The sequence below is a fragment of the Hyperoodon ampullatus genome (genome assembly GCF_949752795.1).
Source record: "Hyperoodon ampullatus genome assembly, chromosome: 19".
Classification (NCBI taxonomy): Eukaryota; Metazoa; Chordata; class Mammalia; order Artiodactyla; family Ziphiidae; genus Hyperoodon; species Hyperoodon ampullatus.
In genome coordinates this window covers 32,324,990-32,351,398 of record NC_136932.1, presented here as the reverse complement: position 1 = coordinate 32,351,398, position 26,409 = coordinate 32,324,990, and the positions used below count along the sequence as shown (strand labels likewise).

The following is a 26,409-nucleotide window of genomic DNA, read 5'->3' as shown; positions in this document are numbered from 1 at the left end:
TGAACTGGGTTTTCTGTAACTTGCAACAGAACACAACTGAACTGAGAGTCCTGGCAACTAAACAAAATACAGGATTGTTGTGAATTCCTAAATAAACACTCAAAAAAAAATTATCATTAACATTTTTTTTTTTTTTTTTTGCGGTACACGGGCCTCTCACTGCTGTGGCCTCTCCCGTTGCGGAGCACAGGCTCCGGACGCGCAGTCTCAGCGGCCATGGCTCACGGGCCCAGCCGCTCCGCGGCATGTGGGATCTTCCCGGACCGGGGCATGAACCCATGTCCCCTGCATCGGCAGGCGGACTCTCAACCACTGCGCCACCAGGGAAGCCCTATCATTAACATATTTTGACTGGGCACAAATTCGGTGAAGAAATCAGAAGACCCAAATAATACTAAGGAGACACTGATCTGATTCAATGACCTATTATTTTTAACCTAAGTGTGAATGCTGTGTGCATTTATATTCATAGAGAAACAAGAACCAACAGGATAAGGGCCCAGTACGTTCATCTATGGTATGGTTTTCAATGCCAAATGGATTTATATAACATGGAAATGATTCAGGATTTAGAATACTTATAATGGGAAATGTAAGGTACGGAACTATTTGTTATTTTCCTCTATACCACCATCGTTATTTTTTAGTCTTCATCTATACTACATTTTTAATTTTCACTTATACTATTTACTCTAGACGATGTCAAAAAAAATTGTAGGGGTGAAAACCCAGACATCGATCTCCTAAATGCTCTAGAAATAAAACCCCCTTGGAGATTAAAGTATAAAATGAAAAATCTGGACCTGTTTTACAAACTCAAAAGACATTTGATGAATCACAGCCGATCGCAGTAACTTATACATTTGCACCGTGGGTTGGAGGCCTCTGCCGTGCAGGGAGGGTAGGGAGCAGGGACACGCCCACAGGCTAGCAGAGGCCTCCGTCTTCTGAGGCAGAAGCAGAAACCACTGTGGCGAAACAGCTCTGAACCCACTGCCAAGACAGCTACTGAAACAGGAGCAGCTGCATCTCCCAGCATCCCAGAATCCGAGGGGATGAAGTGGAGGCGGGTGGTGTCCTCTGCTAAGTGTCTGACGGCTGAGTGCTTTGAAAACTTTGACATAATAAAGGCTAAACTGTCATATTCATATACTGGAAGGCTATGGTTTTTAAGTTAACTTTTCCAAATTAGTTACCAGAAAGCTAAGAGCACGATAATACACATGTAATGCATGTAGGTGTCCAGATGCCTCACTTGCCATCACGCTAAACAGTGATGAAAAAAAGATGCATTTAATTATTCTTGTAAAATGAAGATTAAAACCACTAAGCAATAAAACATTCTAGTAACACCAGCCCTCTGGAGTGAAGTAATCTTGGCAAGGACCATAATGAAAACTGGAGGGTAACTAAAGTTTCAACATAATTATAGTCAGAACAGGCAAAGCTGAGAGTCCAGGACTGACTGTCATAGAGGCGTTTTCCATTCCTAATAACGCCACTAAAAGTAAGGCTCCTTTTCAGCTATCTGTTGGTTTGGGAAGAATGACAGAGGACCGTAGACCAACCCGGGCATCATTCCCAGCTACAGCTTCAGTCCTTCCTTTTGCCAACAAATCTTGGTCTGTTCGCCACTTGGTGTTACTTATGGCTTATCTAAACCACTAGGAATTTGCTTACATCAAACCAAAGTACATTAATGAAATGCATCCAGTTGTAGATTATGAAGCACACAGTCCAGCTATACTTTTACCACATCTGCTCCTTTTTCCATTCTTGCCACTTCATCCCTGGAAGATCAGTATAATTTGCCCCCTGATCTTCTGAAAGCCTCTTCCCATCTCTGGACACATCTTTTCAGAAACTGTAATGAGCCGAGGTTAAGTTGAGAGGGTTGCTAAAATTCATCATCAGACCAAACTAAGGTGGGTGTCGCTCCCCCATCTGTGCTCAGACACCCCGGCACGGTCACTGGCAGGGGGGCGGTCCCTTCTGTCATCCACCAGAAGGGTTCCTCTTCTCAGCCTCCTTCAAGTACTGAGTTCAGAAGCCTCACCACGGAACCATCCATCCTGGGCACGCTCCCTCGCACAGGACAGTGGGGCAGGGCGACAGCAGGGGTGGCGGGAAGCCTGGGTCCATGGACAGGGCCCGGCTCAGCTGACGCCCTGAATCTTTCGTCTTCTTCCCCTCCTCACACCAGAGCACGGCTTACTCCTACCGAGGCTGGTGGTCCAACTGCAAGAAGTTAAAATAAAAGCAAGCTCCACCTAATGTGATAATTTTTTTAAACCGCGTGTGACGTGTCACATTTCACAATGCCAAATGAAAAACTGTATTATACTGTGGTTGATCACAGGTGCATCCAACTACGTATCACAGAGACACACACGAGAAAGGAAGAGAGGACACAGAACAGGAGAGTGTTAAGCTGGTCGGACTGTGAGTAATTTTCCTGTTTCTTTTTATAGTTACATTTATGCAATAAAGAAAAAAGAGGAGGGAAAAATCCTATCATGCCAACACACAGAGAGAGAAGGTGGTGGGAAAAATTAATCTTTCCAGAGAACAAAAAGCACGTTGTACATAACAATAGCGCAATCATTTCAATCATCGACCAGGTTTTCAGAAGTGATTCTTAGGAGCTGAAGATAAAATATTTTCAGTCCCCTTCTGACTTCCTCATCTTACCTAAAAAACATGCTACTGGGGCTGTTCTAACGTGCACGGGTGAGGGAAACGGTGGCATTCTGAAGTAAATGATTAACCTTGATTTATGCACCAAGGATTCGAGGACCTGCTCTACAGGAGATACATGTGGTTCACATCGTCACACGCCTGTTGCCCTGCCTCCTAAACACAAGGGGACCCACTCGTTCTGTGTCTAAAAATCTAAACTACTAGGTTAGTCTTTACTGTTAAGTCTTTTTTTTTTTTTTTAAAGCATTGACTAATTTAATCCTCACATCCACGGTGGCATTGGTACTTTTTGTTTTTTTTAATTAATTTATTTATCTATGGCTGTGTTGGGTCTTCGTTTCTGTGCGAGGGCTTTCTCTAGTTGTGGCAAGCGGGGGCCACTCTTCATCGCGGTGCACGGGCCTCTCACTGTCGCGGCCTCTCTTGTTGCGGAGCACAGGCTCCAGACGTGCAGGCTCAGTAGTTGTGGCTCACAGGCCTAGTTGCTCCACGGCACGTGGGATCCTCCCAGACCAGGGCTCAAACCCGTGTCCCCTGCATTAGCAGGCAGATTCTCAACCACTGCGCCACCAGGGAAGCCCCTACTGTTAAGTCTTCATAACCTTTTTCTCGGAAAGTTCCAATAATTTCTTCACCGTCAAATCTACTTTCCCCGGGCTCCTTGTCCCTCTCCGCTCTTGGCCGGTGGCTCACTTTTGAGACTCTTCACTCTTTTTATTCACATTTGATACTGGCACCAAACGTTTTTCAGGTTCTCCCATTCAAGGAACCTTGAAAACATATTTAAAACTTCCCTCCCCCTTTCTTTTTGTAACCAACCAGTCGGTCACTCAAACGTATTAACTGGTTTTGGAAAAGTCTCCATATTTTTCCTTTCCCTTCAGTATTGAATCTAGGCCAGGTCCTTGGGATGTTCCGTTGAAATTTCTGAAATGTTCTCACAGGGCTTCCTGATTCCAGCGTCTCCAACCTCTGAGATGTTCTGGATCAATAACCCTTAAATAACTCTCATTTTTCTGTTCCAGAATCTAGGTATTTCCTCTCGTCTGCTGCATCAACGTCAAACCTCTTCCCGTGGCTTCAAGGTCACTCCAAGGTCATGCATAATCTCTAAGCACACAGCCAACCATATTCACTATTTGGGTGTTTCTGCTCTCCACCACCCCCACTGAGCTCTAGCCAGTGACCCCAATACACATGTGACTTGTGGAACTATCATTCTCTTTCCACTGGATACTTCTGACTGGCATTTAAACACACTTTAATTCTCTTTAATTTAAAAGATACATGCACCCCTATGTTCACAGTAGCACTATTTACAACAGCCAAGACATGGAAACAACCTAAGTGTCCAGTGACGAATGAATGGATAAAGAAGATGTGAGATACACACACACACACAATGGAATACTACTCAGTCATAAAAAAGAATGAAATAATGCTATTTGAAACAACACTGATAGACCTAGAGATTATCATACTAAGTGAAGCCAGATAGAGAAAGAGAAATATCATATGATATCCCTTATATGTGGAATCTTTTAAAAATGATACAAATGAACTTATTTACAAAACAGAAACAGACTCATAGACATAGAAAACAAACTTATGGTTAGCAGGGGGAAAAGGGGAGAGAGGGATAAATCAGGAGTTTGGGATTAACAGATACAACCACTGTATATAAAACAAGTAAATAGGGACTTCCCTGGTGGCGCAGTGGTTAAGAATCCGCCTACCAATGTAGGAAACATGGGTTTGAGCCCTGGTCCGGGAAGATCCCACATGCTGCGGACCTACTAAGCCTGTGCACCACTACTATTCAGCCAGCGCTCTAGAGCCCGTGTGCCACAACTACCGAAGCCCGCACGCCTAGAGCCCATGCTCTGCAACAAGAGAAGCAACCGCAATGAGAAGCCCGTGCACCACAATGAAGAGTAGCCCCTGCTCGCTGCTTCTAGAGAAAGCCCACACGCAGCAACGAAGACCCAATGCAGCCAAAAATAAAATAAATAAATAAATTTATTAAAAAAGAAAAAAAGGGCTTCCCTGGTGGCGCAGTGGTTGAGGGTCCGCCTGCTGATGCAGGGGACGCAGGTTCGTGCCCTGGTCCAGGAAGATCCCACATGCCGTGGAACGGCTGGGCCCGTGAGCCATGGCCGCTGAGCCTGCGTGTCTGGAGCCTGTGCTCCGCAACGGGAGAGGCCACAACAGTGAGAGGCCTGCGTAGCGCAAAACAAAACAAAACAAAACAAAACAAAACAGGTAAATAACAAGGACCTACTGTATAGCACAGGGAACTATACTCAGTATCTTGTAATAACCTATAATGGAAAAGAATCTGAAAAAGAATAGATTAACATGTATGTATAACCAAATCACTTTGTTGTATATCTGAAACTAACGCAACACTGTAAATCAACTATACAATAAAAAAATTTTTTTTAATAAAAAAAAAAAGAATATCTGAATCCACATCTTCCTCCAGCTCATCTCTGATCTGCCCCTCCCCCTCCCAGCAGAATCCTGCCCCAAGCTGTGTTTACTGGCTGTCTTCATTTCTCCCCCCATATCCCCTCCTCTGCCCACTCCCATTACTCAACCAAATGCCAGTTCATCAGTGACCTCCACTGCAAAGGGCGTTTCCAATCCTCTCAGCAGGGTGGGAACAATACCTCCCTTTTTGACACATGCCTCCGATGTCACGCTGACCTAGCTCTCTCTGACCTCAGCAGCCACCCCCTGTCTGGTTCCTCCCCCTCCCCACTCTCTGCATGCTGGAATTCCTCAGATCTCAGTCCTGGGCCTTTTCCCTTCTCTTATTACAAGTTATTTTCTTGGTGCTTCTACTCAGTGCCATGATTTTAAATACCACCTACATACTGATGACTTCTACATCCCTTCTCTCATACGGTCCTCTCCTCTGAGCAACATCTGAATATCAAACAACTTGATAAGCATAACTGAATTACCACAAAAATACCTCAAACTAGATAAAAGGGAGAAAGGCAGGCTAGGAAAGTGTGAACAGAATGGGCAAAGAACCTGGAGTGCAGGGAGGGTGAGGCAGAAAAGGCTAATTGGCAGAAGGCACTCAGGGAAGGTCTTCCTATTGAGATTCAGGCTGACACACATCCACTAAAACAAGGCCAGGATGCTATGGAAAAGGAACAGAGATAAAACAAGAAGAAGCTCTCAGAACATTTAAATATATTTGTCAAATTAAAAGATTCAATGGAAGGGATGGAATGCAAAATCAAGGAACTCTCTCAATGTGTACAAGAGAATCGAAACAAGACGAAAACAGAAAAGATAAACACAGAGGGCCAATCCAGGCAATCAAATCATCAATTAATAGAAGTTCCAGAACTGTAGATCAGTGGGAACGGAGTGGAGGAAATAATCAAAGAATGGACACAAGACAATTCCCCAAAGTTGAAGAATGTGAGTCTCCAGAATTCGTGTCAGGCAAAACAAATGAAAAAAGATCTACATGGAGACAGATAAATCTTTTTTAAAGTTTCAAAATACCAAGAATGCCTGAAAGTTTAGGGAAGGGGTGTGAACTGAGAATGAGACTGGCCATCATCATGTATAGGCAATACTGAATTCTAGAAGGCAACAAAGTAAACGCCTTCAGAGTTCTGTGGGGAAATGATTTTCAACCTAGAATTCTATACCCAGTCTAACTATAAATCAATCAGAGAGGTGGAAAACACGTTTCGAAACACGCAAAGTCTCAGGAAATTAAACTGTGAACACCCTTTCTGAGGAAGTCATTTGAGGATGTGCTCCAGGAAAACAAGGAAACAAATCACAGAGAAGAGGAGGAGTGATCCAGGAAGCATGGCCCTATCAGAGGAAAGCAGTCAAGGGAAGTCCAAGATGGTATCCATGGAGCAAGTCTGGAGAACAAGCCCAAGCTGGGTGAGAGGACAAAGTGCCTAAGAAGGGAATTTCTTTAACAGAACACCTCATTGGGTGATGAGTACGGGGGATGGGGGGTGGGGGAATGAGGGTATAATAAACATGGTGAAAAAAACAGAAACCTCATAAAAACAAGAAGCCACATAAGAAAGGTAACAAAATCATAGCACATGACTTCACTCTGCAAGGAAGACTATCTATGTAGTCATAATAACATTAATACTACTTAAATTGACCCAAAGTAGGAAAGACTATTTTATAGAACATTTGAATATTATCATCCTTGTTAGCAAAAAAAGTTAAAGTACAGATGAAAGAAATTGGGAGGTAGAAGACAAGGTGGAGAGAGCTGGCAGAAAGGGGTAGTGACAATAATATCCATCCTCATCTTACAAATGGAAAGTCAAAGATACTAAATACAGTTGACAAAACAAGAAAAAAAGATGAAATACATTATTAAAATAAAAGAGGTAACCACGAAAGGAACTAAAAATAGTGACATTATGACACCGGGAGGAGGTGAAACGTTATGAGTTAAATCCTCATCTATCACAGCAGGAATCCACAAAATGTCTAAACTTGAAAAATTAAAATACAGCCATGTCAAGAGAATGATTAGACAAGCCACAGACAGGGTGAAAAAATTTGCCAAAGACATATCTGATCAAGAACTGTTATCCAAAATACACAGAGAACTCAACAATAAGAAAATGAATAATCTAATTAATGGGCAAAATATGTGGACACCAAGGAAGATATACAGATGGCAAATAAGCATATGAAAAGATGCTCAGTGTCATATGTCATTAGGGAATTGCAAATTAAAACAACAATGAGATACCACTGCACACCTATTAGAATTGCTAAAACCTCAAACACTGATACCAAATGCTGGTGAGGATGTGGAGCAACAGGAACTCATACTTTGCTGGTGGGCATGCAAAGTGGTACAGCCACTTGGGAAGACAGATTGGTGGTTTCTTACAAAACTAAGTATACTTTTGCCATGCAGTCCAGCAATTGCACTCCTTGGTATTTACCCAAATGAGCTGAACATTTATGTCGGCACAAAAACCTGCACATGGATATCGATAGCAGCTTTAGTCACAGTTGCCAAAACTTGGAAGCAACCAAGATGTCCTTCGGTGGGAGAATGGATAAACTGTGGTACATCAGCCAATGGAATATTAATCAGTGCTAAAAAGAAATGAGCTATCCAAAAAAAAAAAAAAAAAAAAAAAGAAATGAGCTATCAAGCCATGAAAAGACACAGAAGAACCTTAAATGCATATGACTAAGTGAAAGAGGCCAATTTGAAAAAGGCAAATTCTGCATGATTCCCACAACATGACATTCTGGAAAAGGCAAAACTATGGAGACAGTAAAAGAGATCAGTGATTGCCAGGCTTTTAAGGGGGGCGGGGATGAACAGGCAGAGCATGAAGTATTTTATGGGCAGGGAAGCTCTTCCGTAAAAGACTTAGATGATGGATATATGTCGTTATACATTTGTCTAAACCCATATAATGTACAAACACCAAGAATGAGCCCTGATGCAAACTACGGACTCTGGGTGATGATGACATGCAGGCCCATCGACTGTAACAAGCTCACCACTCTGGTGCGGGTTGCTGCTGGTGGGCGAGGCCGTGCGTGGGTGGGAGCAGGGGGCATATGGGAAATCTCTGTACTTCCTGCTCAGTTTTGCTGTGAACCTAAAACTGCTCTAAAAGTCTACTAAAAAAAAACTAAGCAGCATAAGATGATGAAATGGTTACCTTTAAGAAGCGGGACAGGGCTTCCCTGGTGGCGCAGTGGTTGAGAGTCCACCTGCCGATGCAGGGGACGCGGGTTCGTGCCCCGGTCTGGGAGGATCCCACATGCCGCGGAGCGGCTGGGCCCGTGAGCCGTGGCCGCTGAGCCTGTGCTCCGGAGCCTGTGCTCCGCAAGGGGAGAGGCCACAACAGTGAGAGGCCCGCCTACCGCAAAAAAAAAAAAAAAAAAAAAAAAAAAGAAGCGGGACAGGCAGCAGTGGCCTGGATTTTCATAATAAGGGTCTTGCCCTATTTCATTTTTTTAACCTGTACATCTACCACTCTGTTCATAAGACTTAAGAAAAAGAAATGTGAGCGTCTGTGGATGCAGTGCGGAAGCAGGTAATCAGCAGTTGGTTTTATAGGCAGCGCTGATCCTTTGGACTTAGATAAAAGAGGACAGCTTGAGGCCACTCAGCAAGCAGGAGCACTGCCGCAAGGAGTCTGTTATCACGTCTCCGGGCCGCACCTTGCCCGTGGCAGTTAAGTGTTTCCATAGCTGGACTGCCTTCTGGAGAATCTCAATCGAGTGATTTCTAGAAATTCATACATACCTCATATTAATGTTCATGGAAACTCCCTCTGCAAACCAAACAGAGGAAAACACACAAAAGAGTTCTACACACACACAAATGAACCAAATGACTTGCTCATCTGGCTTCCTTCACTGAAGGCAAGCAGTAGGGTCCACATTCAGAGATGGTTTTTGTAACAGGACAAATGGTCTGTCGCATCTTCATTTCACTTTTCTTTCTCCAGAACGCAGAATTAACTTTGATCACGCTCCACTTCGTCAGCGACTTGGGTGAGGTTACAAAACACCCGTAAATCTGCATTCTTCTCCTTCCCAAACACTCACACTGGACCACAGCCACCACATACAGTGCTCCAGAACCGGGGAGCTTCTGAACAAAAGACCCCTAACACTCAGGAGGGGCTCTGGCCTGGGGAGGACACAGTGGCCGCTCTGTGCCGGGTTCAAGGCGAGATGGGGCAGGAGACAAAGCGGCAGTGTTTGCAGAAGAGCTTCTTGCAGGCGGCCCGAACAGCCGCTCGATTTGTCATCACCAGGAGGAGCCGAAATGCAAACGGGAGCTGGACGGGCAGCTCCCAACGCGCCGGCCGAGAGGCATGGGGACAGCTAGTTTCCCCTGAAAGCAAAGTGGCCCGGAATTTGCTCTGCAGGCCATGTGAGCCTCCTGGTCCATCGTGCATGTCACATACCATCCTCATCGCCTAACCCTAGAGCTCAGCATCTGCACGCAGGAATCTCCCAGCATCCCCAGGGTCTCCAGGCAGCAAACGCGAAGAATGAGGGGGAGCTGGGGGCGGAGAGGCTCTAGTGAATGAAAAGACCTGCCTCTCCATGGGCAGCCTTCCTTCAGGTCAGACAGAAAAGATGGACCTTGAGAGGCTTGATGCAAGGGGGGAATGACCTATCTCAGATCACGATTTAGCTCTGGTTCCTTAAGATGAGAGACACTTGGCTCTATCTCACAGCGACCCCCAAGAAACTTCCGAGCTCCAACATTAAAAGATATGAAATTCACCTGAATTTGCGCTTGGAGAAACAAGAGAATTAGGTGGACTGGGCAAGCTGAATCCTATTTATCTGATTAGTATCACTTTTCTTTTTCCCTCTCTCTTTTTTTTAACCACCCATAGGTCAAAACAAACAAAGAACCTTAAGGAACTGTCCACATTCTTTAAGCTGGAGTTCACAATGTAGGCAGTTATAACAGCCTTTGACATGTGTGGAGGGCTTTGGTTTTCACAGCATTTTCATACACATTATGAGGCTCACAAAAATCAGCCGGCAACGTGCTGTTATCTTCATTTTATGGAAAAGGAAAATGAGAGTCTGAGAGGCCTCACGATTTGCCTAAGGGTCACATAATAAGTACATCTTCTGAGACCTAAGAAGGCTCAAAATCCTGTTATTTCAGAACTGGAAGAAAAAGAGAAATCATGTAGCCTAATCTTCCACGAAAAGTAGTTATCGATAGCCTCCAACTTCTGTTGCTATTTTGAACTCTCACGTTGGACCCAGCATTAGCTGCTTCCACTGCTGAGCAGCTCAAATCGTCAGACAATCCTTCTTTATACTCGGCTGTATGGTGTCTTCGTTAACATGGCACATGTGGGTTCCAGTTCCGAAACCATCTGGAACCACGAACAACAAATGGATTGCCTTTTCCATGGGACATCTGAACATCTGAGGGCAGCTTTCATCCCCCCGGTCTTCTATTCTCGAGACAGGACATTCCTAACCCTTCCCGCCAGGCCTCCCAGGACCCGGGGTCAGTCATCGGATGAACTGCCTGGAGATCCTCTGATTTAGCAAGGTCCCTCTGAAATGTCACCCAGAATCTCAAAAATGCTGTGGACGTGGTCCCTAGGAGTTTTTGCAACAGAAAACCCAAGTCAAGCTTGCAGTAATAAAAAGAGAGGTTTTGGGCTCGCAGAACTGGAAGTCCAGGAGCGGCCCAATGTCAGGTCCAGCTCAGCAGGAAGATGTCCTCAGGGCCCATTTCCCTCCATCCCTTGCCCCGGGCTTCCCGGACAGGTGCCCTTCATCAGTAAGCTGCCCTGCCTCAGGGCCGCAGGATGCCCCTGGCAGCTCGAGGCCTCGTATCTCCACACCCCCAAACCCAGTGAAGAGCGCTAAGTATCTCCCAGAAGCCCCGACAATGTCTCCTCACATCTCAGTCTGACTGGACCATCTTTGTCTCACTGATGTCAAGGGATCGGCTGATCTACTAAAAGTGGAGAAATGGTGAATTGGCCAAGGAGAATTCCTGAAAGAAGAGGGAAGTAGATGCTGCAAACAAACATCAAAGTTTCAGAAAGTGTTCGTAACGTGGTCTGAGCAAAGCTGAGTTAGTTTCCTGGTACAGTACGCCAGTATGGGAATACAGCATAGAGAAAATGGCATAGTACTCCAGTTCAAAACGAAGAAACAAAAAAGGCTTCAGACCCCAGCACAGGATATTAGGCAACAATTAAAAATGAATCGACAGGGCTTCCCTGGTGGCGCAGTGGTTGAGAGTCCGCCTGCCGATGCAGGGGATACGGGTTCGTGCCCCGGTCTGGGAAGATCCCACATGCCGCGGAGCGGCTGGGCCCGTGAGCCATGGCCGCTGAGCCTGCGCGTCCGGAGCCTGTGCCCCGCAACGGGGGAGGCCACAGCAGTGAGAGGCCCGCGTACCGCAAAAAAAAAAAAAAAAAAAAAAAAAATGAATCGACAGATGAATGGATAAAGAAGATGTGGTGTGTGTGTGTGTGTGTGTGTGTGTGTATGTATATAATACACACACACACACACACACACACACACACACAAACCCTGGAATATTACTCAGCCATAAAAAAGAATGAAATAATGCCATTTGCAGCAACATGGAGGCAAGCAGAGATTATCATACTAAGCGAAGTAAATCAGAAAGAGAAAGACAAATACCATATGACATCACTTATATGTGGAATCTAAAATATGACACAAATGAACTTTTCTACAAAACAGAAACAGACTCAGACAGAGAGAACAAACTTGTGGTTGCCAAGAGGGGCAGGGGAGGGATGGATTGGGAGTTTGGGATTAGCAGAGGCAAACTATTATATATAGAATGGATAAACAAGGCCCTACTGTAGAGCACAGGGAACTGTATTCAATATCCTGGGATAAACCATAATGAAAAAGAATATATATATATATATATATATTTATATAAGTCAATTTGCTGTACAGCAGAAATTAGTACATCGTAAATCAACTATACTTCAATAAAAATTTTTTTATATGTATACTGTTTGCCATACTTTTAGTGTATATAATGCATATATACTATATATATATTACATATATACAATTACAATATCTAATACATACTTATATGTATTATATATATTATAATTATAATTGTATATATTATATATGTATTATATATATAACATCGTAAATCAACTATACTTCAATAAAATTTTTTTAAATGTATACTGTTTGCCATACTTTTAGTGTATATAATGCATATATGTAATATATATATTACGTATATACAATTACAATATATAATACATATATGTAATATTTAAAAATAAAACATTATATGTAAAAAGGCCAAGTGGGATACCAAATTTTAAGAGTACTTATTATAACTAGGCAAACCTTTCTTGTTTATGGGATGGTTTATTTGCGTGCGACACGCAGCTGGGATCAGCCCCGTGAAGGCTCCTCTACCCTGAGTGTACAAACATCGTCACAGTCACACTGCTATCTACCAACCCTGCGTGTCTCAGTTACCACTGTTTCAGGACTAGTTTCCCCATAACCTCAACGCTTTAAACCACCATTTTATTTCGCTCATGCTTCTGCAGGTCAGGAAATGTGGGAGGGGCTGGGCTGGCTTGCCCGCACGGTCGGCAGCTGGGAGCTTGGCTGGGTTTGGTGGGAGCACTGGGGTGGCCTCCCGGCAAGGTGGGCTCAGGGCTCCCAGCGTCCCTGTTTCTGCAAACAAGGGCAGCTGCAGGGCCTGTCGTAACCCGGCCAGCCCCGGTGGTCACACGGCATCACTTCTGTCATATCTAGTGGTCGGAGCACCTCCACAGGTGGACAAGACAGAGCTGCATCTCATAAAACCAGCAACCGCTCACTGAGCCGTCCAGACATGAAGCCAACGTCCGTGCTGCTGACGATCTGCTAGTCCCCAAGGCACAGTGAAGACACCTGTAAAGTCCACTCTGCTAAGCACACGACTCTCTGTGGTCTGCACTTTCCTGGACAAGCTGGTCCCACGTCTTCACTACATGCCAAGGAGTGAAGCCACACAGAGATAGCCATGCTCTTTCTAAAACTGAAATAATCAAAATCCCCTACCTTCCTGAGCCATCGATAAGAACTATGAGACATGGAAAGAATGCGTTCTTCCACGTTGAGACAAAAGGGCTTAGTCTTTTGTTTGGGATCATGACATCTGCATACACAGCATAAAGCTGCAAACACTCCTTTGTGAATTCTATTTCATCACGTTAGAATACACTGCACTTACAACCTTCCAAGACAGTGGGAATAGATCTCACTGCTTTTTTAATAATATAATACTTCCTAAGAATAATGTCCTGCAATTTATTCAGCCAGTTCCTACCAAGGAACATTCAGACTGTTCCTAGATTTGGGCCATTACAAAAAAAGTACTGCAATTGACAAACTTTTTCTACCTTCACTGCATGCTTAAGTACTGGTGCTTTTATTTCTAGAGGACAGAATCCCCCTAACGGAACTGCTTTGTCAATAGAAACGTGTATTTTCAATCTCAACAGCTACTGCCAAACTGCCTTCCAAAACGACTGCAATCACTCACGCTGCCACCAGGACGTAGGGGAGTAACTGTTTCTCGAGTCCCTGACCAGCCAGGGAAGCTATTACTCTTTTCGATGGGCGAAAAATGGTTGCGTTTGACTTCCACTTCTCTGATTACAACTGATGTTCACTATCTTTGTTTTTTCTTTTCTTTCCTTTTTGCCATTTAGTTGCTTGTCATACTATTGCCAGTTGACCTGGACCACCACCCACTCTGGCATTTAGTTTTTCCTTATTTGCATTTAGTTTTTCCTTATTTGTTTCTAGGTGGACATCATAGACACAGGGTATCCTGAAATATTTCCCCCGATTGTTACGTATCTGTAAGCAGAGGTTGACTGTAGCCCAGAATTCCTTCCCTTTTCCTCCTCAGTAACTTGACTTTTCACTGGGGACATAGTTTCAGAACGAGGACATTTTCCAGCCTCTTTGCAGCTGGGTATAGCTGGGTGACTAGGTTCTGGCCAACTGGATGAAGCATTTTCTGCAAGGTCTCCTTAACACCCCTTTCCTCCATCCTTAAGCCTGAAGTACAAATGCCACATTTGGGACCACGAAGTCAGGGTCTCACACGGTGGAGCCAGAAGTCACCGGGAGCCCAGGCCCGGAACATCAAGCCCCACGCCGGCCTGGACCACGTACCCAGACTTTCACGTGAGAAATAAACTTGGGTCTGGTGTCAACCTCTATCATTTGGGGGAGGGGGTTGTCACTTGTAGCCAAATGTAATCCTAAGATAGAGTGACTCTGAATCTAAGGTGATACCCATCTCCCAAAGAGCAAAATAAACAAAAACAGAACAAAATACAAGCTTCTTGACCAACCTGAGAAAGGTTTCATTGCTGCAGACAAAGGGGTGAAATCCCTATCTTTAATTTATATATTATATATATATTTAACATGTAATAGGTATTCCATATATCCATATAAAATATGTACTTTAATTATATATTTATATGTGTTAATATATATTATTATATATAATGCCTTACTGCATTACATAATGTATATTAATACATTAAATTTCTATTTATATGTTCATATTTAAATCATATTATATAAAATATATTCATTCAGAAATATTGATCCCGGGGCTTCCCTGGTGGCGCAGTGGTTGAGAGTCCGCCTGCCGATGCAGGGAACACGGGTTCGTGCCCCAGTCCGGGAAGATCCCACATGCCGCGGAGCGGCTGGGCCCGTGAGCCATGGCCGCTGAGCCTGCGCGTCCGGAGCCTGTGCTCCGCAATGGGAGAGGCCACAACAGTGAGAGGCCCGCGTACTGCAAAAAAAAAAAAAAAAAAAAAAAAAAAAGAAATATTGATCCCATACTCACATTTCAAGAAAATGTCCAGATCTGTCACAAGTCGTGTTCTACATCACAGTCTCCATCACCACTAGAGCTACTTTTAAACCATCTATTCCAATTTACAAGAGAACTGCTGAAGCTGTTTGAGATTCTGTGCTTTTTGAGTCCAGTGACAGTATCATACTGTCAATGAAAATTTTATACCAAGTCACAAATACATATTTGCATGATACCAGGTTGATTCTTTAAAAAACAGTTCTTCCCGTGGGAATATATATTTCAGAACTCTACGACCTAACCACCTACTGTACTGTCACGTAATCTTTCAAAGCCTCACGCCAACAACCTGTGACACTTGTAACTCTGAGATCATACCTCATGGCCTAAGTACTAAGTTTGTTTTAAATGTGCCTCCCTTTTTCTAAACCAACTCTATAATTAAAACTCTAAAATTAAATCAGAGTCAGGTTATTTTAGTCTGTCTTCCCCAAATATTACTTTGTTATTCAGAATAAAGTAATTAAGGACATGCTCAGTTAAAAATAACATTTTGTGAGGCTTGAATGTAAGGAACTTCCTTTTTTCCTAAGAAATAATTCTGGGGAGAAATTAGTCTCATATCCAGGCATATTAATTGAGAAGTACAGTTTCTGTATCATTTCAAGTCTTGTTTTATGAACCACAATGAGATTTAATATTTTTCACCTTATGTTCTATAATAGTCTAGTTAAAATTAATCCTAGATATTTTATGGCACCTGTGATTTTCTTTTTTTTTTTTTTAATTTTCAGGGTTAACCAGTTCCTGCTAGTATAGAAAAAAAGCTATTGTTCTTTTTATATTTCTCTTACAATCAAATTCCCTTATTCTTGGGTCTAATTTGTTTTTTCTTTTCAATATTTAAACCAAAAGACGTTTTTGCTTAATAGCATTAATACCAGAACAATGTTAAACGCTAGTGATAATACTTCAAGTTTTCTATTTTTTCTAGGAACAGTTTTGTGAATTTATATTTTGAGGGAAATTCATCCATGTCCTTCAGTTTTTCAAATGTGGGCTGAATTTTTCATTTCTTTCATACTATAACAATAGATGCTTACTCATTTTTAATATTTTTCCTTTTTTTAAAAAATCAGAGATCATTTCCATTATTTGCCTTTCAAAGAACTAGTCTTTGGCCTTATTTATCTTCTTTACCATTTTATGTTTTCTATTTCATTAGTTTCAGCTTTTATCATTATTAACTTATTTTTTTTCTGTTTCATAAGTTGAATATTTCACTCATATATTTTCAGTCTTTCTTTTCTTATATACTAGTAAATGCGTCTATGATTATACATTTTCCTCTGAGTATGGCTTTAGCTCTATTCCATGAATTTTGCTACAAAACTCTCCTCCTCCGTTTATTTCTAGGTGATTTGTAGTTTCTGTTTTGACTTTCTTTTGGTGCAGAGATTATTTAAAAAGTGTCTCTGAATTCCAAAGCAATTTTTTTAATAATCATCTTTTTTTTTAACCACTAATTTCATTGGATTAAGATGACATATTGCAAATACAATCACAATGTTTATATTTTACTTTTTGTTTTCTGTGACAAAGCACATGATCAACTTCTGTCAACAATCCTAAGGTCTAGAGGAAGAATATATAAATTTGCTGAGTGTGCTATTTATAACCTGTATACTTTGCTTTTTTGTTTTATTTGTTTTATTTATTTATGTTTTTATTTATTTTTGGCTGTGTTGGGTCTTCGTTGCTGCACACAGGCTTTCTCTAGTTGCGGCGAGCGGGGGCTACTATTCGTTGCGGTGCGTGGGCTTCTCACTGTCATGGCTTCTCTTGTTGCAGAACACGGGCTCTAGGCGCGAGGGCTTCAGCAGTTGTGGCACGTGGGCTCAGTAGTTGTGGCTTGCAGGCTCTAGAGCGCAGGCTCAGTAGTTGTGGCGCATGGACTTAGTTGCTCCGCGGCATGTGGAATCTTCCCGGGCCAGGGCTCGAACCTGTCCCCTGCTTTGGCAGGCGGGTTCTTAACCACTGCGCCACCAGGGAAGCCCTACTTTGCTTTTTTAATTTGTTTCAGAGGTTGAAAACTGGCAGCCTGCAAGGTACAGATATGTTTTCTTTGGCTGGCAGAGTGCTTTAAAATGTATGAATCTCAATGCCCTTAGGCAAGGCATGCATCCTCCAGTTCATCGTGCAATCCTGTCATCTGTGCTGTTTTACACCAGGAATTCACATATTCACGCTGCCCAATTGGTCCCTGTGGGCATCCCAAGTTGGCAACCTAGTTCCCCTGGCCCGTCGAATTAGAAAAGACACATAATTAACATCTCCTGGCATAACATTTTTTTAAAATTCAATTCTTCTTCTATTCCCAGTTTTTGTTCTGCGTAGTTACTTAAAGATTAAAGATGGTCACCTATTTTTGGTTTTTATCAGTATATATCTCTTTGTGCTGTTCAATGCTTTTGTTCTTCACTCTACTTTGTCTGACACTAAAATTGCTATTTCTGTTTTTCATGGGTGAATTTGGCCTAAGAATACTTATTGTGAGGCTGTTTCTTGGCTTCATTGTTTCCACTTCATTTTGTTTACTGTTTATTAACTCCTGGTTCACCATTTTTCCTCTCCCCACTTTGGCTGATTTGGTACTGTTTCTCCCCATTCCTCTGTAGCCTGCCTACCCCTCATGACCACCCTCAATCCCTGTTATTTGGAGAAAACTAGCTTTTCTATTCTGTTTGTGGTTACCAGGCATTCCTAACAGTCCTAACCACACGTTCATCAAAATTAAATAACGATGCCCCCAATCCCTTGCCAACAAAGAAGAGATTACTTTCACAGTAATTTTACATCTGAATGTCTTGAATGCCCCCAGCCGCAAGCCTGGGCTTCGCTGAGGTAGGCAATAGTTCTTAGTTCTGGGCTATTCCCTAGATTTTCCCTGAGAGGGCAATCCTTCTTTTCAAGAATCCTACTTCACATTTTCAGCCACATTAGCATCCTCCACTTGTGTGCGGTGTTTCCTGAATTCTTCACACACACACACACCCATATTTCTACTGATCCAATCACCAGCATCTCATTGGACGTCTGAATATTTGCTCAAGTAGGGGACATAAGTCTTTCATGTCTAAAAATACCCTTCTCTTGCCCTGATTCATTGGACTGATTCATCTTGGCAGGGGGGGCTGCATCCGGCACCCTTTCTTTCCTGTGCTTGGGGACTTCCACACTCTGCGAGTCCCGGGGGAGGGCAGGGTCCACCTCGCATCAAATCAGCTGAGAACGTCACCCGCTTGCTTTCCCAGCTGCCGCCCCCCACCTTGCAGCCAGGGAGGCCCCTTGTCCTGACGTCGTGTGCGCCTGCCCTGGACTCTGACTCCAGAATTCCCGCTGCACGGCGACGCCGAGGCAGGGGTGCTCACTGGCAGGCATGGTGGCTGCAGCAAGACCTCCAGGTCCCGGCAGGCGGTGGCTCAGGCGCTGGCCGTGGCCCCAGTGCCAGCGTGTCTGGGGCCAGGCACACTGGCCACGCTCCTGCACACGCAGTGGCATGTCCGGCCGGAGCCGACCTTGCCTGCGGTTCTGCGCGCTGCTCCTGGCTGCAGCATCGCCCAGCCTCGCTCGCCAGCCCTCGGGACAAGTCCACAACTACTCAATGGCCTCTACAAGCTGAGTTTTCTTTCTCAAGGAACCGAAACCAGCTGCCGTGGCTGCCGGGAAGCACCCAGGCCCGCAGGGCTGGCACGGAAGCCACGAAGACCTTCAGAGTCACTCGTCCCTACAGGTGTGACCCTAGCCCCCAGGGCAGGGGCACCTGGTGCCATCCCCACGCTCCTCAAAGCTGGACTGTCCTCCTGTGGAGAAGCTGCCAGGCCTTTTATCTTCATTTCTGCAGTCTAGCCACCAAGTTATGTCTTTTTCCAGAATTCTGTGAGCCCTCTTCATCTGACGTCTAAAATTTTCTTCGACTCAGGTCTTCTCCCTTTACTTATTTATGTCTTCTCCCTTTTATTGATTATTTTATTTTTATTTTTTATTTTTTGGCTGGGCCACGCAGCTGGTGGGAACTTAGTTTCCCGACCGGGGATGGAACCTGGGCCCTCAGCAGTGAGAGCGTGGAGTCCTAACCACTGGACTGCCAGGGAAGTCCCTCTTTTTTTTTTTTTTTTTTTTATGGTACATGGGCCTCTCACTGTTGTGGCCTCTCCCGTTGTGGAGCACAGGCTCCGGACGCGCAGGCTCAGTGGCCATGGCTCACGGGCCCAGCCACTCCGCGGCATGTGGGATCTTCCCGGACCGGGGCAAGAACCCGTGTCCCCTGCATCGGCAGGCGGACTCTCAACCACTGTGCCACCAGGGAAGCCCGGGAAGTCCCTCTTTATGTCTTCTCCATCTGTTCCTTTTTCCCTGCTAGAAATCCTAGTGTTCAATGATCAGGTCTCTTGGATTGACCTCAAGCATCTTCCCTTATTCACCTCATGATATCAATATCTTTGTGTTTACAAGACACTCCTTCCAGAAAACTAATTCAGTTCTCAGTAGGGGCTGTGATCCTCTGTATTTCATCTTGTAAAAGTTTCATCAGGAATACTAACTCCTTGAGAATTATCACTTTCTTCTGGTGAATGCTTTCTTCTGTCTCTTTATTCTGAATGTTCAGCTTGAGGTTTCTAGCTCAAGTTATTCAACCTCTCTTAAGGTGGATCAGGTTTGTTCTTTGCAAAAAAAAAGGGTTTGGCCCCCGGCATCCAAACACAGCAATGCTTCTAGGGCAGCGGCAAATCATCACACAGAGCAAGTTTCATTCCGGAACCCAGCAGTGAACGGGCTGGCACACTGGGACCCCCTCCACCCAGCCATGGGGAACATTTCGGTCTGAGCTCATGTCTCTGAGAATAAACAGAGGAGACGTGCTCCTTCCCAACTGCCAGCTCCTGCCCGCTCCAGGTTCCTGGGATCTTCGGGACGAGGGGCCCCTTCCAGGCTGAAGGCAGGGAGGGCAGAGGGAGCTGTTCTACCTGACACACCGCGGCTTCTCCTATGCTGAAAACCGCTTGTGTCCTGAGCAGTGGCCAGAAGATGGGACCAGGCCTGAGATACACCATCTCCATCCCGACTCCAGACGTAAATAAGGTTCGAAGGAGATGGGTTGGGCAGGGGTGGGAGGGGGAGGGGGCGTTGCAGGGTGAGGAGTGCTGACTCTGCTCTTCCCTTTCTGCATCTTTTCCATAACCCGCCTCTGAAGTGTCAGACAGCCACTCCATGTGAATGATGCCCAAATATTAATCTCCAGCTATAAGATTTCCAACCACCTGTGTAATTTCTCTATATCTATGTCCTGGAATGAATGTAGCTCAGATTATTTGCTTTTTTAAAAAAATTTTTGGCTGCATTGAGTCTTTTTTGCTGTGCGCGGGCTTTCTCTAGTTGCGACAAGCGGGGGCTACTCTTCGTTGCGGTGCGCGGGCTTCTCACTGCGGTGGCTTCTCTTGCTGCGGAGCATGGGCTCTAGGCATGCGGGCTTCAGTAGTTGTGGCATGCGGGCTTCAGTAGTTGTGGCATGCGGGCTCTAGAGCACAGGCTCAGTAGTTGTGGCGCACGGGCTTAGTTGCTCCAAGGCATGTGGGATCTTCCCGGACCAGGGCTTGAACCCGTGTCCCCCTTCACTGGCAGGCGGATTCTTAACCACTGCACCACCAGGGAAGTCCCAGATTATATGCATTTTAACAAAGCTTTCCTGAATATGTTGTATGTGCCAAGCACCCTGGTACACGGTGTTGATGCCGGAACGTACGTAACAGATACCCAAAGAGGTGCTTTCAATACAGTGTGATAAAAAGAGAGACTTGGGAGCACAGAAGGGCACTGGGTCCAGCCCAGGGGGTCAGGGGAGGTGGTCAAGGAAAGGATCACAACTAAGCTGGGTCTTGAGGACAGACCAATGAAAGCAGTGAAGACAGGTCATCCCAACAGAGCTGGTGGACTTGCAGATGAAGAAAGTGGAGCAGACAGATGAAGCTACAAACCTAGTAAAATAAACAGCACGTAATAAAACAACAAAGAGTACACCAGCATTTCAGAAATTAGGGAGTAGTCAATCTCACCCCATCATCTTGAAAAGCGCCATCCTGAGACAGAACAGTTAAGAGGATGAAACCCAGAAAGGACTCCATAAAGACTGAGGGCAGCACAGCAGGGATGACAGCAAACGCACCTGTTGTACAATGAATTGTAAAAGATACTAGCATGGCTGTCCACCCCTCCTGGAGGAAAGGAAGCATCCCTGGGGGGCAGGGAGGGAGGTACTTAGACCATCTCCATTGAGCAGCAACCACTTTCCCCTACACAAATCGATGGCAGCTTAACAAAAGACGCAGAGCCATTCAGATGTGCCCATGCGCTAAAACTCAACATTTCTAAAAGTGAATTCTTCACATTGTCTCTCACACCCTCCTCCAGATGTCCCTGTTTTCAGCCTCTGTCTCTCTCTCTCTCTTACTGATAACACCATTTTCCCAACCACCCAATCTTAACACACATTGCCTTTAATTCATTTCTCCCTTTATGGGAAGAAAGTTAAAAAAATTTTTACTAGATAATACAAAAGATAATTAATGAAGACATTTATCACATTCCTAGAAGGAAAAGCTCTATACTGGAAAATGTGCTAATTCCCTCCTAGAGTAATACAATTTCGCTAAAATTCAAATTGGATGTTTTGGAAACCAGCTAAAGTGACTCAAATACTCATTTGGAAGAATAAATAAGAAAAACAGTAAAAAAAAAAATTACAATGAAGAAAACTTGCCTTGTCAGATACTAAGATACTGCATAGCTACAACAATTAAAATCATACAACCAATGAGCAAAATATAGAGAACAGAAAATATATCCAAGAATATACAAGTGTCTAACATAAGATAAAAAATGGCAAATTCAAATCAGCGAGGAAAAGAAATCTTGCTCAGTAAATGCTGCTGGAATAATTGCCAAATGTTTTAAATACATTTTCTTAAAACATATGTCAAAGTACATTCCAAATGGATTAAAGACATAAATATTAAAAAATGGGAACATGAAACCCAAAACATCTGACCTTTAGGAAGGAAAAATCTTTCTAAGCCTAGAAACAATGCTAGAAATCATAATGGAAAAAAAAGACTTTTATATTTCAAAAAACTAATAATTAATATACTACCAAAAAAAAAAAAAACCCTGTACAAATTATCTCCAACAATAGAACAGAAATGGATTGGCAGTGTTCACATGCCAAAAAATAAACAAGAATAATACTAAAACTCCAATGGAACATTGTGAAAAGACAGGAATAGACAAATCACAAGAAAAAATGACCAATAAATATATGAAATTCAAGAGATACACAAATTAAAACAATGAAATACTTTTTTGCCTATCTAATTAGGAGAAATCATTTAGGATCAGAATAACACTAGCAAAAGGCTACCATGAGACCAACGCTCTCCTCCTACCCAGCTGCATGTATTTTATAACACTTCCAGAAAGGACACAGAATACCTATCAAGAGGTTTACAAATGATCTTATATTTTGGCCAAGTAAATATCTATCTAATAATTTAGCCTAAGGATATATTCAGAAACTTAGACACATTCATACATAACAATAGACTATCAGGGAGATGTTAAGAATATTTGGCAATATTTAATGACACAAACTTTATGATACACTGTTAAGTAAAGAAGTCAGGATGTGAATCTGAATACAAAATACAGTTTAACCGTGTGACAGTGCGTATCAAAAAGACTCAGTAACCACACCACACAGAAGTGTCAAGAGGCATGATCTCCGAGTGGCAGGATCATGAGTGATTTTTATTGTCTGGACACAGTTCTTTAGTTTCTTCATTTTCTATAAAATGAGCACGTATTACTTACGTAATCAGACAAGACACTTGTATTTTAAAATAAACTACCGAAACAGCTCCACTGGCTCCCCTCTCTCCACAGGATACATTCTAAACCCCGGACCACAGCACACTGCCTTTTTAACCTCCACATCTTTGCCTCCCATCCCTCCTTAATGCTCTAGCAACAACAAAGAGTTAACCAGCCCTCCACACTGCTGCATTCTCGCACAGCTCCACTTCTTGGCAGGTGCTGCGCCCTCTGCCGAAAGGCCCTTCCACCCCCAAAAGGCCTCTTCATCCTGAAAGACTCACTCGAATGTCCCTCTTCTGTGAAAACTTCCCCAATGTCCCCAGGAAGAAATACTGCTTCCTGGTCTGGGTTCCACACCTCTTTGCTCAGCGCAGCACTGTGGAGGGAGTACGCCGTAACGAGGTTTACTGTGTGTCTTCCTCCCTGTGGTAGACACGATGATGCCCCAAAGATGTCCACTCCTAACCCCCGGTGCCCGGGAATATGTCACATGGCAAAGGGGCTTTGCAGGAGTGATGAGATTATGGATCTTGACTTGGGGAGATTATCTTGGATCATCTAGGGGGTCAACATAATCACAAGGGTCTTGTAAGAGGGAGGCAGGAGGGTCAAAGACAGAAAAAGGAGATGTGACCATAGAACCAGAGGCTGGAGGAGGAACTTTGAAGGTGGAGGGAAAATGCAGGTGACCTTTAGAAGTTGGAAAAGGCAAGGAAACAGATTTGCCCTGAAGACTCCAGAAGGAATGCAGCCCGGCCAACACCTTGATTTTAGACATCTAACCTCTAGAGCTATAGGCAAATAAATCTGTGCTCTTTTAAGCCCATAAGTTTGTGGGTTTGTTACAGCAGCAATAGGAAACTAATACACTCCTGACCACACCAAAAGCACCTTGGGGCAGGCACGGGGAGGGGAGGGGAGGGGAGGACAGGGCAGCAGGGGACACACTCTGTCAAACATCAGGTGATAAACGAACCACTGTCTACCTCAAGGAAGACGATGGAAAGTAAGTAGGAAAATGAGAGGAAGGAGGAGAAGGAAGAGGAGGAGGGGTTAACATTTACTGAGACATTAAAGTTTATTGCTAATTTATTTGTTAATGTTTATTAACATTTTTCGAGAACTTATTCCCCCTTCCAGGCATTGTTCTAAGAGCATTACGTTGTTCTAGGAATTCCTTTAAGGAAGTGCTATTATCCCCATTTTACAGAGAAGGAAAACAAAACAAGAAATTAAGCAACTAGCCTAGGATCACCCAGCTGGTAAATAGGGAAGCCAGGATAAGAATGCAGGAATTCTCGCTCCAGAGCCCAGGCTGTTGAGTATTAAGAAACAGCACACACACTGAGGGAGGGACCTGCAGGAATTTGCACGTTTGCATAAGACATAGGGAATACGTATACTTTAAATTAGGCGGAACTTATTAAAGGACTATTCTCTATTCGACCTGCCACGCTCGGTGCAGCTCTGTTTTCTGCATAGTCCGACTCACACGGGGACGCAAACCCCGCGGCCTGATGCCGAAGGGGCTGTTTGAAGGCTGCGGGGGTGCTGCCTGGGGTCTATCCTTCCCAGGCATCCAGCCCTCCCTCTTACCCCTGCCCAGTCTGTCTGCCCTGTCCGTCAGTCCAGCGCACACTCCCCGCACGAGGACCTGAGCTGACAGCAGTCAGAGAAGCCCCAGGACCTGTAAGAAGTGTTTGTTTTGGTCAGGAGAGCAGGTGGAAGGGAGGTGGGTGACTGAAGGCTGGCAGCGGCACTGACCCACCCGGAAGTAAATTGGTCATGGTTCCCAGATTACAAGGCAAGGCCAGTGGGGAAACACATCTTTGCAAAGTCTCCCTTCCCTATTTTCAGTAAGATCTGAAAGGAAAACACCTTCCTTTAAGGGGAAAACTTGGCCTCAGGAAAGACTGCTTTCAGGTGCTAAATACTGATGCCTGGCAATACTGCCCACGACAGAAAACCAGTCTGTGAGTCAGAAGACCAGCTAAGGAAAGTCGCTCCAAATCCTGAGAAAAAGGATAATGGGATGAATACAATTTTTTTTTAAATTAAGAGACATGGAGGACGATCAGCGAGATCAACCTAAGCACTGTAGGAAAGCCAGATGGCAAGAAGAAAGCAACGGGAGAAAATTAACCTGAGATAAAGAACAGGGTTAACGGACTTCAGGGATCACCGATTACCTGGCAAAGCACCACCAGGGGTGTGAGCCGAGCCGGGCTGGCCCGCGGCAAAGGCAGGAGGGAGGGCTCCGACGTCTGACGAGGGTGCTAGAGGCTGGAGCCTAGGAATGACGGGCCCCGACTGGGGGCTCCCCATCCTCCGGGGGGCGCTGCAGATGGAGGTGCCGAGCCCACAGCGAAGGTGCCAGGCTGAGCTGGAGGATGTGGGGAGGCCCCTGGCTAGAAAGAACGAACCCTGCTTCCCCGCTGCACTCGCCTCGACAGCCGACCCCAGAGGGGTGGGTTCCCCACTCCGGCCGCCTCTCTCAGCCGCCTGAATTCTGCCCTAACTATCTGGACTTAACCCGGGATCCACAGGTTAAAGTAGGGGCTCAGTCCCCAGGATCGCCTCCCCCCAACCCCCGGATGTGCTGTCACAAGTCCCACGTTGTCGCCTGTACTTCTGACCACCCGGCTATGAACCACCGGTCTCAGCCTCCCCCTCAGCTTTGATCATCCGCTACAGCTGCTCACAGAATTCCGCAAACAGGATCACCGGTTTACTGCAGACGACACAACTCAGCACAGCTGGATGGAAGAGAAGCCCATCCAGGGGGGCCACAGCCTCCAGCACCTCGACACCCTCAGCAGCCCGGAAGCTCCACAGCCCACAGTGAGTTTATTAGGGAGGTTCCGCTACGTAGGCAACATTGATGGGATCCCTGGCCATTGGTGGTGAAACCCCTCCACACCCCCTCCCCGCCCCAGGGGTCCCAAGCCTCCCACCGCCCGCTCGCTGGTCCCTCTGCCACCAGCCCCGCCCTCAGGTACGGAAGAAGGAGCTCGTTACAATTAAGAAAAGACATTCCCCTCACCCCACCACTCAGAAATTCCACTGGTCTCGGGGCTCTGTGCCGGGAACCGGGGCCCAGATGTGTATGTCTTAACTCTGCCAGGCATCACCAGGCCTGTGACTTTGCAGGGCAAGCAGTGACCTGGCCTCCCCGCCCGGCCTGCGGCACACGTGTCCCAGGGGGTACAGAGCGAGTCAGGCCCCGCGCTGACCTCCTGAGTCAGCCAGTCCCTGTGCGGGCAGGACCTGTGGTCAGCATGGAGCCAACTCCCCACAACTGAACTTTTTAAGGAAGAAAACTCCGGGTGATCTTCATCTGCTTTCAGGACATCAGAGTGTTCCCTTCGGGGCAGAAATCGTAAAGG

The 26,409-nt window shown here is 44.9% G+C and overlaps 1 protein-coding gene across 3 annotated transcripts in view; it reads right to left on the bottom strand.

Moving 5' to 3' along the window:
- SPECC1 (sperm antigen with calponin homology and coiled-coil domains 1) overlaps positions 1-26,409 on the bottom strand; it is a gene marked incomplete at both ends in the record, with an annotated part of 179,832 nt that overhangs the window by 88,939 nt on the left and 64,484 nt on the right. The window lies entirely within an intron of this gene.